The sequence below is a fragment of the Camelus bactrianus genome, unplaced genomic scaffold, assembly GCF_048773025.1.
Source record: "Camelus bactrianus isolate YW-2024 breed Bactrian camel unplaced genomic scaffold, ASM4877302v1 HiC_scaffold_109, whole genome shotgun sequence".
NCBI classification, from domain to species: domain Eukaryota; kingdom Metazoa; phylum Chordata; class Mammalia; order Artiodactyla; family Camelidae; genus Camelus; species Camelus bactrianus.
In genome coordinates, this window is record NW_027413874.1 from 330 (window position 1) to 14,833 (window position 14,504).

Sequence of the window (14,504 nt, forward strand, 5' to 3'; positions counted from 1 at the left end):
ACACGTTTTATGACAGAGATAACCCACAGGAACTTAATGGATTCGGGGTAAACCTAGGGAGGCGAAAAGTTTCACCTCGAATGCTGCTCGTCACAATCAAGACATGGCTCTTTTCACGAGACCGATCCCTTGACATTTGCTTTTCTGGATGAAAGGATCTGTCCTAGATCATGTCAACCTGAAGGAAAACATTTGGGTTCCTTCCTGTTCGCATTCCCTGCCTGCATGTTCCCTTGAAAACCAGTTCCATAGAGCTCTTTCATGAATGAACTCTGGCAAGTGTATGTGGAGGAAGAAACATGCCAGGCCTACAAGCCGGGGACATACACAAGTGCCTACATGCATACATGCATACATGGGACCGGGCCCTTTCCAGATCCTTGGACGGCAGTACCATAGAAATGAGGATGGCTTCCACAAGACTCTCAGGCAAGCCAAGCTCTTTTGCGAAAGCGATAGCTTGTGCACAAAGGAGAAGGTGGCATGAGGGGAGAGGGAGGGGGAGTGCCAGCTCCCTGAGCAGCAGGGGCCATGCTTTTCTACCTAAAGGAAGGGCTTTGTCTCAGGATCACTGATCACTTCCATAAATCATCCGATATCTTGGATCGGCCGCAGGCGGCTCCAGGGTGAAGAGCCATCGCCCCAGGCTCTGTGGGGAATAGAGAAGACTTCCGTGAGGGGAAAGAAACGCATGAGAATTTTCTGCAAGAAAGCTCAGGAACAGATAATGTAAACACGGAGAGTTGAGCTTCCTGTCTCGTGACAACTAGGTCTACTGGGTCATGTCACAGAGAGCAAGCGAATCCTTTATTCCCCTGAGCCTTTTTCTTTTTCTTTCTCTATCTTTCTTTGTTCTTTGTTCCCTTTAGAGTGTGTGTGTGTGTGTGTGTGTGTGTGTGTGTGTGTGTGTGTGTGTGTGTGTGTGTCTGTGTCTGTGTCTGTGTGTGTGTGTGTGTGTGTGTGTGTGTCTGTGTGTGTCTCTGAAACTCAGGTACTGCCCTGTCTCATACAGACGAGACCAGCAGATCGACATGACCAGAGATTTTGTAGCTTTCATTTAAAAACTATAGGTCACTCACGAGTCGGGTAGGACGGGTGCTGTGTCCAGCGCAGCTCCGGACCGTGTCTGAGGACGGGCGACGCAAGAATTAAGAAACAAAGAGACCAAGTAAAGAGCGAAAATGGGACCAGGGGACTCAAGGTCTCGTGGATCTAGAGTGCCAAAAGCCTGGTCGACATCCTGTTTATTGGGAGTATACGGCTCAGGGAAAAAAAAAAAAGAAATGCGATCAAAGAGGTGGGGCTTTAGATATTTCATGCCAGAAGCACGAAGTTCTGCTTGCTGGCTAACTGATTCATTTCAGGCCTATCCCTTCCAGGAACAATCACCCTCCTCGGGGGATGCAAAATTTCTAAGTGTATCCTGTGATTGCCTCTGGGACATCTCGAGATAGCAAATATTTCCCTGGGGTTAAACCACATGCTTTCCTGCCAGAACCAAGTTCTGTTAATGGATGATCTGGCTTCCCATGACCGTCCATTGTTTTACCCTAAGGAAATATCTGCCATCTGTTGCGCCCTCACGGTCAATCTCAGGATTGCCCCTCACACAATTTCTTGAGCATCATACATGTTATAGGTCATCGACTGTGTAAAACATGAAAACAAAGCAGGCGTGTGCATTTTTAAGCAAGTAAGTGTGAATGTAAGATTTTACGCTCATGGAAATGCTGGTGCAGCTTGGTTTCTAGTTGCTGGTTCTCCAGCAGCTTGTTTCCCAGCAGACGCGTAGGACACTAGAGAACCCACTCACTCAGAAAGAACCGATGGGACGGGTAAGGTTTTTCGGCTCGGAGGGTGAAAGCTTTTAAACTCTGTGTGGAAAAAAGACGTTTCAGGTGTATATTTCTCCTTAAGAAGGCTGCGAATTAGAGTTTCGACGAGGGAGACCACGCAGCAGTGTGTACGTTTAAAAAGGCCTCCGCGTGCCCCTCCCCACCCTTTTTTGTTTGTTTGTTTCTTCCATTCGGTTTCAGGTTCTACCTGATTCAGCCCCCTGGCCTCAGTCTCAGGCCACTGTGGGCTATGCAGACAGACGTTTCTGACGTTGTCGAGATGGACAAGATAAGGAGGGTTCCCCCCAGAGAACTGGGCCGCTGCTTCTATGAGATCAAAAAGCTGACCTACTCATCCAGTTCTATGTTTAGAAATTTGCTCCTTTCTGGGAAAGCGTAGAGCTCTGCGGTAGAGTGCGTGCTCAGCATGCACAAGGCCTTGGGCTCAGTCCCCAGTACCACCACTGAAAACGTATAATAAATCTAAATAATTAATTGAAACGTAGATAAAGACACCTAATGACCCGTCCCCCCTCCAAAAAGATAAAAACTTCTTGTTAAAAAAATTTTTTTTATTTTATTTTTTTATTTTTTTAGTTAAAAAGGCAGGAGGAGGACGAGGACGAGGACGAGGACGAGGACGAGGAGGACGAGGATGAGGAGGAGAAATTAGCTTCTTTCCAACAAGGAGATTTCCAGGTCAAATGGAGAGCCAAATATTTCTATGTTCTAAAACTTCAGCTTTCCACGTATCCTGGCGTCAAAACGTCGGCACGGGTAAAGATTGTTCATCATTCTGTGACTATGCACTTCCTGCATTTTGGAGTGTTCATCTGTCCTTTCTCTTAGGAATAGATGATCATCAGAAATAGCAGTTCTGTTGATTAAACCCCCTTTTAACATATCGTTGTTTCCTGGTCACTAAAGTTACCTAATAATCACTTCACAGTCTATGGAAGTCAAATCATTGTGCTGTACACCCGAAACTGATAGAGGGCTGTATGTCAAACCTATGTCAATAAAACTGAAAAAAGAAAAGAAGAAGAAGAAAAGAAAAGTCTGCTTGCTCGGGGCATCCGGTAAAGGCCCTCTTTCTGAGCGCACAAGTCAACCTCGGGCCGATTCACCCTGTCCCTGAAGAAGGGCAAAAATCCTCCACTCTATCTCCCGTTAGGTCCCGGACACTAGCCAGAGTTCCTCCTCACTCAACCCCCACCCCGTTCCTGCGTCACACTGTGTGGGCTCAGGCACACAACCTATCGCTTTCCTTTAGCGTGTGGAATGAATATCGCCCGAAGGGAATTTCCTTTGTTGTCGTTTAAATAAACTGACGTGTTAATAAGTGCTCTGGAGGGACACATTCCCTTTGACCTGATCAGCCATAGTGACATCCCATGACCCAGGAGTGTACAATATCATGGATTGGAAAGGATCTTAGAATTCAGAAATCATGGTGACGTGGGTCTGATGACCTAGCTGGCTCCATACAAACCAAGAGATGAAGGTGCCCAACATTTTCACTCGATGCTGCCTAAGTTCTTGACAGTCACTTTAAAAAAGGAAAAGGAAAATTTGCATGGCACGCTTAGTTTTGAGAATGCTATCTGACTGCATGGTGGAACGCAAGGAAAAGCCGAGACGCTCGCCCACGGTATCGAGAGAAACGCAGAACCGTGTTTCTGGTAGCTTTCTTCACCGCTGCGCAAAGGCGGGAGCGACCGCTACCTCACGCAGAGGAGGAGAGGACGGGTTTCTCGGCCCCGTCACGCAATGCCAGGCAGAAGAAGCCTTCTCCGATGAGACAGAAGCGTGTCAAAGCGCATCCCTGCGTCGAAGGCTTCGGTTTCCCGGGGAAGGGGGTCGAGCCGAGGGACCCAGGCCCCCACGTCAGTCAGTCTTTCACTGGATTCACTGGCCTCGCTGTTACTCCTCAGCGATGGCCCCTCAGATTGCTCTCGTGTGTCTTTACCTTCTGGCTTTAGGAAGGACTTTAAACTTCGGCTGAGGGGCGGGACACCCAGAAGGGTTCTTTCAGTTCACCCCATCTTAGGTATTGCCATATCCAACACGTTGGTTTTCATCCCATCGTGGACCTACCTACCGGAGAGTTTCGCTGCTTAAAAGTCCCCTGTGCTCCACCTATTCATCAACAACCCCCCGCCACAACACACACACACCCACACCCACACCCACACCCACACACCCACACACACACACACCCACACAGACAACCTTCACCACCACCACCCCCGACCCCACTCATCTTTTCACCCTCTCTGGGGCTTTTGCCCTTTTGAGAATGAATGTCTTCCAGAGCCGGTACCCTACAGGATGCCACCTTTTCAGATTGGCTTCTTTCAGGGAGTCAGGGGCACGCAGAAACGGCCCCGCCTGTCTCCCACAGGTCTCTCGGCTCCACGGGTCCCTGGTTTCCTTTTTAGAGCCAAATCACATGCTGTGGCACGGACCTAGCCCGGGCGACGTGTCCCTTCACCTCTTGAAGGACGCGTCTGTCCCGGTCGCCTCCACGGTTCCGGCAGTGATGAAGCAAGCCCCTCCACACCCCCACCCCCACCCCGCCCACCGTCCAGGTCCGTCCGCGTTCAGGTTTCCGCGTGGACGGAGCCCCGAGGGCTAGGCCTCAGGGTGAGAGTGGTATGGCGGGTGGCAGGTGGCGCACTGAAGGGTCCCAAATCCGGAGGATGCCGGCAAGGAAGGTCGCCAGGTCAAAACCTTCCTTCCCTCCCTCCGTCTCCTTAGGGTGGATGGCTGGGCCCGTGAATTCAGAGAGGACACGAGACACATGCTGTGAGCCGAGATTTCCAAGCCAGGAGACCTGGTGGAGGGTAAAGAAACGAGTTGATTGGGGGGGGCGGGGGCGATGGGGGGGGCTCTTAGGACTGCAGCCCAGGAGACACAGATGCAAGAAAGAAGCACTGGAAGTGTGTGTCATCAGACTACCCCACGGGGCAAGTGGAGAAGGGGAAACGAAAGAAAACACACCACAAGAGCAAGGCGGGAACTTTGAAACAACCAGGCTGCGGCTAGCAGCTGCTGGCAGATTTGTTTTTGAAACCGGTTGGTGGTGCCCTTGAGCTTGATACAGTTCTGACCACTCATGCCCCCCCTCCCCCCATTGATGCCGGTGTCGGGACCCAGGGGAGGCCACCCCAAACATGTATGTGCCTCCGTGGCACACGGATGGGTTAGAAATGAGAGTGACCGAAGAAGCCGAGGGGCCAGCAGACGCAAGAGGGACCCTCAGACTCTTCTTTCTGTCTCCCTGAAAGCGGGAAATCGATCACTTCCGTGGAGGGTGCCCTCCCTGCATCTGGACTTAGGAAAACACCCTGATCACCCACTGAGAGCCTTCAGGCCCCGGAAGCCTAGAGAAACCAACCAACCTCGTGACTTCTTTCAGGGGCTTCCCCCCCTCCCCAAAACCCAAACTCCGTCTCGATTCTTCACGGACGGGTCACCCAAAACCAAAGGCTCTCAGCCCGGCCCATTTCGCACAAAGGGCTGATTTCTTGTCCTAAAACGGAGAAAAGCTGCCTGCTTCGGGGACACATGAGTGCTTGAATGAAAGACAGTAGGTTCCCTGTCGCTCCTGCTCAATGATCCGTCTGGGGTCCATTTTTGGATCAGTCCAGCCCAGAGAACTCAAGATGTGTAGAGGGAGGGGACAACGTCCCCCTCCCTGAAACAGGACTATGTCTGCAACAAAGTTCCTCCCACTGGCCGTCCAGCTCCATTTTGGATGACTGAATCCTGGTTCACCTCATTTGGGTGTTTTGTTTTTGTTTCTGTTTCTGTTTTTGTTTTTGTTTTTGATTAATAGACTTTATTTCCTAGAGCAGTTTCAGGCTCACAGCAGAATTGAGCAGAAAATACAGAGAGTTCTCACATAGCCCTCCCCACCCACACATATATCCTCCACTCCCCTCAACATCTCTCATCAGTGTGGCCTATTTGGTAAAACTGATGATCCGACATGGACACGTTATTATCCATCAAAGTCCATAGTTTACAGGACGGTTCACTCTTGAGGTTGTACGTTCTATGGGTTTTGACAAATGTACAATGACATGCAGCCACCACTATGGTATCCTACAGAATAATTTCATCGCCTTAAAAATCCCTCACGCTGCATCTGTTCATTCCTCCTTCCCTCCCTCTCCCCAAACCCCTGGATACCATGATCTTTTGATTGTTTCTAGAGCTTTGCCTTTTCCAGGATGTCATTTGGTTGGAATTGTACAGTTGGTAACAATTTTCAGACCGGTTTCTTTGATTTAGTAAGATGCCTTTTAAGTTTCTTCCATGTCTTTCACGGCTTGATAGCTAATTTCCTTGTCTTTCGTTCTTTTTTATTTATTTATTTTTTTAAAATGTTTTTACTGCACATATATTTTTAATTTACATATATGTACTGTTCATTGTTTCCAGGAAGGTTTAGAGCTTTAGCTTTTTAAACTTACATACTTATCAAAGGAATAAAGCCAACCACAAAAGAAGAATGAATTCAAAAAGATACACACACCCTGCTATTAGCAGCAACATCATTTATGATTGCCAAGATACGGAAGCATCCTAAGTGCACATCAATATTTGAATAGATAAAGAAGAGGGGACACACACACACACACACACACACACACACACACACACACATACACACACGTAATGGAATACAATTCACCCATGAGAAAGAAGGATATTTTGCCATTTGTGGCCCTTCCTTTCCTTTTTTTTTTTCCCCCCTCCACTTTAAAAACCAGAATTTTATAACTGGGATAAACACTTCCATTGAGTCAAAAACAGTAAAATGCCTAGAAATAAACTTAATCGAGGAGGTTATCTATACTCCAGAATCTGAAATGACACAAAGAAATGGAAAGATGCCTTGTGCTCTTGCATTGGAAGAATCAATACTATCAACATGGCCACACTATCCAAAGCAAACCGCAGGTTCCATGCAACCCCTGTCAAAATACTCACGACATTCCTCACAGAACTAGAACAAACAATTTCAAAATTTTTAAGGAACAACGGAAGACCCTAAACAGGCAAAGCAATCTTTCGAAGGTCTCCTCTCCCTCCCTCCCTCCCTCCCTCCCTCCCTCCCTCCCTCTCTCTCTCTCTCTCTTTCTCTCTCTCTCTCTCTCTCTCTCTCTCCCTCCCCCCCTCTCTCCCCCTCTCTCTCTCCCTCTCTCCCCCCCTCCCTTTCTCTGTCATCTTTTTGTTCTCTTTTCTTAGGATTTGATGACTTGAGACCATCCTTTATCATTCCTTGTAAAGCCGGCTTGATGGTGCTGAAATCTTGTAGCTTTTGTTTATCTGTGAAGCTTTTGATTTCTCCCTCAAATCTGAACGAGAGCCTTGCTGAATAGAGTATTCTTACCTGTCAGTTTTTCCCTTTCATCACTTTAAGTATGTTGTGCCACCCACTTCTGGCCTGTAGAGTTTCTGCTGAAAAATCAGCTGATAACCTTACGGGAGTTCCCTTGTATGTTATTTGTTGCTTTTCTCTCGTTCATTTTAATATTTTCTCCTTATCCTTAATTTTGGTCAATTTGATGACGATGTGCCTCGGTGTGTTCCCGTATGGTACTCTCTGCACTTCCACCTCATTTGGTTATTTAAAGGATCTTCAGTCTGTTCAATTCATAGGAGAGAACTTCCACGTGTATTTCTTCTCAGTTTTATGAAACAAAGAAGGACCCAGGAAACTGGCAAAACATAAATGCTTTTCTATTGGGTTGAGCAAAGACAGGCCCTGGCCGGGGACGGGGGGGGTGCTGGAGGGTCGGGGGGGCGGTGTAGAGAAGGATATAGATCATTGTTAGAGTGCCTGCTTAGCATGCATGATGCCCTGGGTTCAATCCCCAGAACCACCATTAAAATAAATAAATAACCTAATCAAACCCATCCCCCTCCTCCCCCCCCCAAAAAAAAGAAGGAGAAAAGAGTGAGAGACAGAGACAGAGACAGACCATCGGGAAAAGTAGCTGCACTAATACTTCCAAGAAACAGGACAACATAAAGATAATGGAAGAAATGCTGGATAGTGAACAGCCACGGGTGGTTGGCACAGACCCATAGCTTCTGGACTCGCTAAAAAAAAAAAAAAAAAGAATATGAGAATCATATGGATCAGGAGATTGGGTCTGAATTTTGTGCCGTTTGACTTGTGCCAGTTACAAAGGTCATGCACAAGGAAGATGACTGGCTACTTTATTGTCTGAAATGAGACACTTGAAAGTGAAAGGAGGTGCTATACAATCGTGCCTGGACTGGGATTTTTCTAAGGGAGCCCAAATCCTTTACAATATATATCATGTTTTCAAAAATGAATATCATTCCTGGACAACATTTAAGCAATTATTTTCTGTGTTATCAGTAAACATTTTTAAAAAATCAGTAAGAAAGGAAGAGGGAGAGAGAAAGAGAGAGAACAGGAGTAACTATACGCGCGCGTGCGTGCATGCATGTGTGTGTGTGTGTGTGTGCGCGCGTGTGCGCGCACGTGTGTTGAGGTGGGGGCCTAAAAGAGGGTGAGGATTCTTTTCATCGAGGTCTGTTTGTACAGAATTCTCTCCTTCTCCGCTTTACACTGTGAAGGAAAAGCCCAGCTGGGATAACAAGCTAAGTCGCAAATCTAAGTGTAACAAGTGTCGGATTACTGATCTGAGTTCTGCTGGGCTAACTCGTAAATCTAAATTAATAAGTGCCGGTTTGCTGATTCCCTGTTCATATTTTGCTAGCCAGCTGGATTTTCAAAGAGACATATCTGGCCTTGAAATGTTGGTTTGCTGCCTCACTGCCTCTACTTTCGTGATAATGATGTTGCTAAAGCTATTGCGTGCCTATTGGCCGAATACCCCAAGCTGGTACTTAACCCTATAAAACCTCACGTGCACGTCTTGGAGGTGCTCAAGGCTTAGGAGCAGAAGCCCCTCTGAGCCCGCCGGCGTAATAAATCTGAGTACTCCAACCCTCCGAGTGGTGCTTGTTTCTTGGCCGGCCTGTCATTTCCATAACAGCACCGTTGACAATAAGAACGTCACTCTCGTTCCGGCATAAAGAAGACATCTGGGGAGGGTGGGGTGGGGGGTGGGGTGTAGATCTATGTTATGTCCTGATTCCAGGAAGGAAAGGGGCAAGGGTCAGCGTGCCCTTCTTTCTGGGGTATCTGTCTGTTCGCTTTTGGTGTTCGGCTGGTTTGGTTATTTCAGCTTTCTGTTTGGTTCCTTTCACAGATCCAGTGGCTCAAAACAGCATTCTGATTTTCTTTTCTCCTGGGGTTTGGTTTTTGATAGGTAGAGGGACAGGGCCCACGCAGGGGTGGGGGTGGGGGGTCACTGTGCCGGAGAAAGGGAGGCGGCTGTGGTGAAATCATCGAGCAGAGGGGATTTCTACGAGAGGGACTCTCCGAAGTGAATGGGGTCCAAGGAGATCAGCAGGGTTTCTGTGTGCTCGTTTGGTTTTGTTCGTGCGTGTGTTTGTTTTTTCTGGACGAGGCCAAAGAACTCTTCAGGTGGAGGTGTGTGTCCAAAGGGTCTGACAGGATGGGAGGATGCGGGGCGAGTCAGTCCATGTGCCCAGAAAGAGAGAGAATCTGTCATAGCTGAGACTCAGGCCTTTTTCAGACCTAGGCCCAGAGAGCAGTTCGGCTCCGAGCATTCACGGAGAAGTTCGCCGCCACCTCAGTCCTGTCCCCCACCCCCGCCCTCCCCCACGCCTCAGCCCCCAGTGAAGGAGGAATCATGAAGTGGCCGCACTTAGGCTAAGCCAATTTTTGGCTTTATGCTTACTGCTTGCTTTTAGAACGATCAGCAAACTCGACTGACCAGACACCGCTCCCAGCTCCAGGCCCACTGTTAAAAACAGCTAAAGTTGTCGATTCTAACTGTTTGATTTGACCTTCCTCTGATCGTTCAACTTGACAATCATGTTTGGCGTCTGAGTCTTTCCCCAGGAAGGGAGTCACGGGAGGATAAGCTCAGGAGAACGACCAGCCCCCTCCCACCCCCCACCCCCCACCCCGAGTTCCTCCGTGGCGCTGGTGCCGCCGGGTGAGTCTGACCAGATAAAGAAGGTCACGGGCTGATGACCTACTAGACCACCAGGAGGTCCCATGTTATCAGACACTCATCCAGATTTAGGAGGAAGTTTCATCAGAGACCCTTGTTGATCATGAGCACCTTTTGTGCTCCCGCCTGTTGTGATTCCCTTTCATGCTCCAACCTGTTCGTCCACAGAAGCATGAAACCCCAACCCCAAGACGGGTTCACAGTTTGGAGGGCACTAGCCTGCTGTGAGTCCCCTTTGCCCAGCAAAGCAATCAAGCTGCCTCTTTTCTTCTAAACTCTAAGACCCTGTCTCTGGGTTATTTGGCTCGTCAGGGACGGGGTGGGGGAGGGCGATCTTTCGGCAACACCCGCAGAAGTTTCCCTGAGTGGCAGGAACCAGCGTGGCCCTCAGGCCTCAGCCCCGCAGGCAGGCAGGCAGGCAGGCAGGCAGGCAGGCAGGCAGGCAGGCAGACAGGCAGGCAGGCAGAGTTGGAGCGACCGTTGGTCCCGCCCCCGCCCGCGCACCACCCCCCCCCCCCGCCCCCGCCGCTGCTTCCGCCGCCGCCGCCGCCACCGCCGCCGCCGCCGCCTCCCAGGCCTTCTCCACCGATCGGTCCCAAATCGACTGACTGTCTCCTGGAAGCGGGGGCGGGGACGTCAGGAGGATCCATTCGGCAGGGCCTCGTTCAATCGCTTCATTCAAATGCAGAAAGCTCTGTGCTCAGGTCAGAGCCTTTGACTTGGCCTCCGGCTCCTCTCTGTTGAACGGCTTTTGTTCTTTGGTTTCAATTTCCCCACCCTTAGGCCACCCCGTCCCAACTGCACGGAGGGAGGCGGGAGGGAGGGGGAGAATCTCGCCTGGTCTCAGGCCAAAGGAGTCCCCTCCTTTTCCTAATCTGGGTAAACCCCACTACACCGTTTGAGAATCATGGAAGGGCATGGAAGCAGACCTCTGACTTGATAGATTCCTCTGGGATGGGAGACTTTAAAAAAACAAAATTCTTTTTCCCCTGCTTCCAGGGAGGCAGAAAGGAGGGCCAGAGTGTTCCTCTTGCCTCGGGCAGTTCTTTGTTTGTTTCTTTCTTTCTTTTGTTAAATCATTTTTTTTTCCTTTTTTTCTTCCAGTTTTATTGAGACAGAGTTGACATACAGCAGTGTATACTTTGGGGGGGGGCGGGGAGAGGAATTCGATTTTATGTATTTATTTTTGACCGAAGGTACTGGGGATTAAACCCAGGACCTTGTGCTTGCTTGCTAAGCACACAGTCTACCACTGACCTATACCCTCCCCCTTGGCCAGTTGTGAAGTCCCTTTCATTCAGCATAGTCCATCGGGCACATTTTGGGGCAGCCTACTCTGGACCCCAACATTTCCCTATTCTGTAACTTCCCTGGAAGTTTTACACATTAAAAGCTGGGCTGTTGACTGTGCATGTGCGTCCATGCGTGCGTGCGTGCGTGCGTGTGGTGTGGGGGCAGGAGGGAGGGAATAGTTTCCTAGAGGGCCTGCGTTTCATGGACCCAGTTTCTTAGTTCTGAGAACAGGTCTGTTCAAGGAAACAGTTGTAGTATCTCGTCTCAGGAGGCGGTGGTGTCGATGGGCTTCTGAAGCTAGGCCTAGGGAGCAAGCAGTCAGGTATCGCCTAAGAGGCACTTGTGTGGAAAACCAAAGTACAGCACAAAGGTTAATCATTGGAGCAGATGAGAAACCAGATTCAGGGCCGGGAGTAGGGGGTCAGTCTGGTAGGAGATTTCCACACATCGGGGTCATCGAAACGGCTCGAGCAGTTTGAAATGCCTCTGATGATGTCCTGGGGTGTTTGGCTCAACTCTCTGAGCGGCTCCTCCAAAAACAGGCCCTAGGGTGGTTTCCACAGGAGCTGTTGTGGCCATTTCTCTGACGTTTACCTCCCGTTGTCCAGCTTCAGTCTGCAGGGCTTCAGGAGACGGAGCATTTTAGTACTCAATGATGCCAAGACAAAAGGGTGAGAGAAAATGGGAAACGTTCGTGGAGATGGTCCTAGGCAGATAGTGGAGGCAACTAGAAGACCTTCAGTCTCCGGGCCGGCTTTCAGGTTGAGACAAAAACCCTAAGGCAAGCGCTTGCTGCCACAGCACATCGACTAACACGGGAACCATCCAGAGAAGATCAGCACGGCCCCTGAACGTGGACGACACACGCACATACGTGAAGCGTTCCGTAGCTTTAGTGATGTCAGTCACCCAGAGGAAGACAGATATCCTATGCCATCACTTCTAGGTGGGATCTGAAAGTAAGTCAAGACACCCATCCATACATAAATAACTCCATTTTAAAAAGACTCCAAGGAACCTATTTACAAACCAGAAACAGACTGGACTCGCAGACATGGAAAAGAAACCGATGGTTAACACAGGGGACAGGGTAGGGTGGAGGAACGGGGGAGGGCAGAGGGATAAATCAGGAGTTTGGGATTAGCAGATATAAACCACCCTATACAAACTAGGTACACAAGTAGGTCCTACTGTCTAGCACAGGGAACTATGTTCAATAGCTTGTAATAACCTATCCTGAAAAAGTATACGTGTGTGTGTGTGTGTGTGTGTGTGTGTGAATAAGTGAATCACTATGCCGTACGTCATAAATGAACACAACATTGTAAGTCAACTATACTTCCATTGACAGAGAGTTCCTACAATAAACAGGCAGGCAGGCAGGCAGGCAGGCAGGCAGGCAGGCAGGCAGACAGACACAGACACAGACACACAGACACACAGACACACAGACACACACACACACACACACACACACACACACACACACACACACACACACACACACCCACAGACACAGGGGAACCCTAAGGAAAACGAGTAGCACTAGTATCTCTTATCCATGCATGTCTATCCCAGTTTAATGGAAACCTAAGTTTTTGCCTCCAAGTCAATGATGCTAATAACTCTGCTGCCAAGAATAGAAAAATCCTCACGGAGGATTTCTGAATCCCAGAAGGGTCAGGGAGGGAGAAAAAGAGAAAGGATTCCATTCTGCTGACAGAGGTATGATAGTTACCATGTGGGTGTCCGCCTCTAAAAGGGAAGGAAGGGGAAAAAACAAAAGTTTATTTTCCCTTGTATCTGAAAAGAAAAAAATTTAAAACTCAATCCTCTTGGAGACAAGAAGTCGTACACACCTCATGTCACTGATTCTCCTCCTCCACCTCCTCCTCCTCCTTCCTCTACTTCTTCTTCTAGTCTATATCTCCCATGGATTCTGACGACCTTGCCTGATGATGGCGGGTGATGGGGGCAGAGATCGATCCTTCTGAGAAGTAAGTTGGCAAGCGCTTTAGTGAAGCCTCGTAGGATTTACCCAGCGAAGCGGGTGCCTTCGTCCCTGGAGGCTGCGGAAAGTATGTCCCCAAGTCACATACGCATGTGTTTGTCTTTTGTTGTCGTTGTTGTTGTTGTTGTTGTTGGTGGTGGTGGTGTGTGTGTGTTTGTTTGTTTGTTTATTTGTTTGTTTGTTTGTTTGTTTGTTTGTTTGTAGCAGTGTCCTGGCCATGCTGATGGCATCAGGCTTGCAGCGGGGGAAGGAAGGCTTCAACCCCTTTGGAAGTCATACCTACCATCCCAAGAACGTCTGGATGACCCCTACTATGTGGCAGTTGAATGGGGGCCAGTTACTGGGGTTCAGCGTGTCCAGAGAGAGGAGGTCTGAGGCCTCTGGGGACAAAAAGTTTGTACGTATGTATGTATGTATGGCCAGTTGACTGTTTTTGCGGTCCTATAGGAATCTTCCTGCCCCTGTCTATTGAACAATGGGAGTCATCTTCCAAGTGCCCTGACACCAGACACCACGGTGGGTGAAGGAATGCGGGTGGGGTGGGGGTGGGTGGGGGAGGTCATCCAGGAAGCTGGGAGAAACCGAGCACGTCCGTGGGTCAGTGGGTCGGCCTGTCGGATGGTCGCCATGCTGGGTTTCCCCTAACCCAGGCCATTTGCCGAATGGACAGAACAGACTGGGGCCACGTGTGCCACCCACCCTCTTTCCGGAGGCTGTGGTCCACTGTGTTTACATGAAAGTCAGTGAAGGAGGCATCTCCTCGGGACTCGGTTCCGTCCCTTTCACGAGAGCCTCCACTTTGGATGACAGCCAGCCAGCCAGCCAGCCCTCGATGCCAGGGCAGTAGACGACTGCCAGGAATATCCCATCCTTTCTGGAACCCTGAGTGTACCCACCTGTACAGACACAAGGCTGAAGAATACATGACGTTCCTTCCTAGTTGACAGCACTCCCCATGTCACTGAAACAGTGTCCAGTACGCTGACGTCATCTCCTCCCTCTCCCACACCCCCGCACGCGCACAAACACGCGCGCGCGCGCGCGCGCACACACACACACACACACACACACTCTGTCTGTCTGTCTGTCTGTCTGTCTGTCTGTCTGTCTGTCTGTCTTCTAAGGATGGAGAAGAGTTTGCTGAGCTATTTCGGGTGCCCTCTCATCCTAGTTCCTATCTCCAAGTTGGTTCAAAGTCCAAAAGGCGGTCAAGCACTTAATCAGATAGGTCCCTCGTAAAGAATGCCTCCCACATCACGACGACAGGCT

At 49.4% G+C, this 14,504-nt stretch overlaps 1 long non-coding RNA gene and 1 other non-coding gene across 2 annotated transcripts; both read left to right on the forward strand.

The window, feature by feature from the left end:
* Window positions 1-12,009: 12,009 nt before the first annotated feature.
* On the forward strand, window positions 12,010-12,118 carry LOC141576492 (U6 spliceosomal RNA). The gene has a single exon (XR_012504926.1). It is a non-coding gene; the product is annotated as a U6 spliceosomal RNA (small nuclear RNA).
* Window positions 12,119-12,510: 392 nt separating this feature from the next.
* Window positions 12,511-14,174, forward strand: LOC141576490 (uncharacterized). The gene is made up of 2 exons (XR_012504924.1): window positions 12,511-13,302; window positions 13,440-14,174. It is a non-coding gene; the product is annotated as an uncharacterized LOC141576490 (long non-coding RNA).
* Window positions 14,175-14,504: the final 330 nt, after the last annotated feature.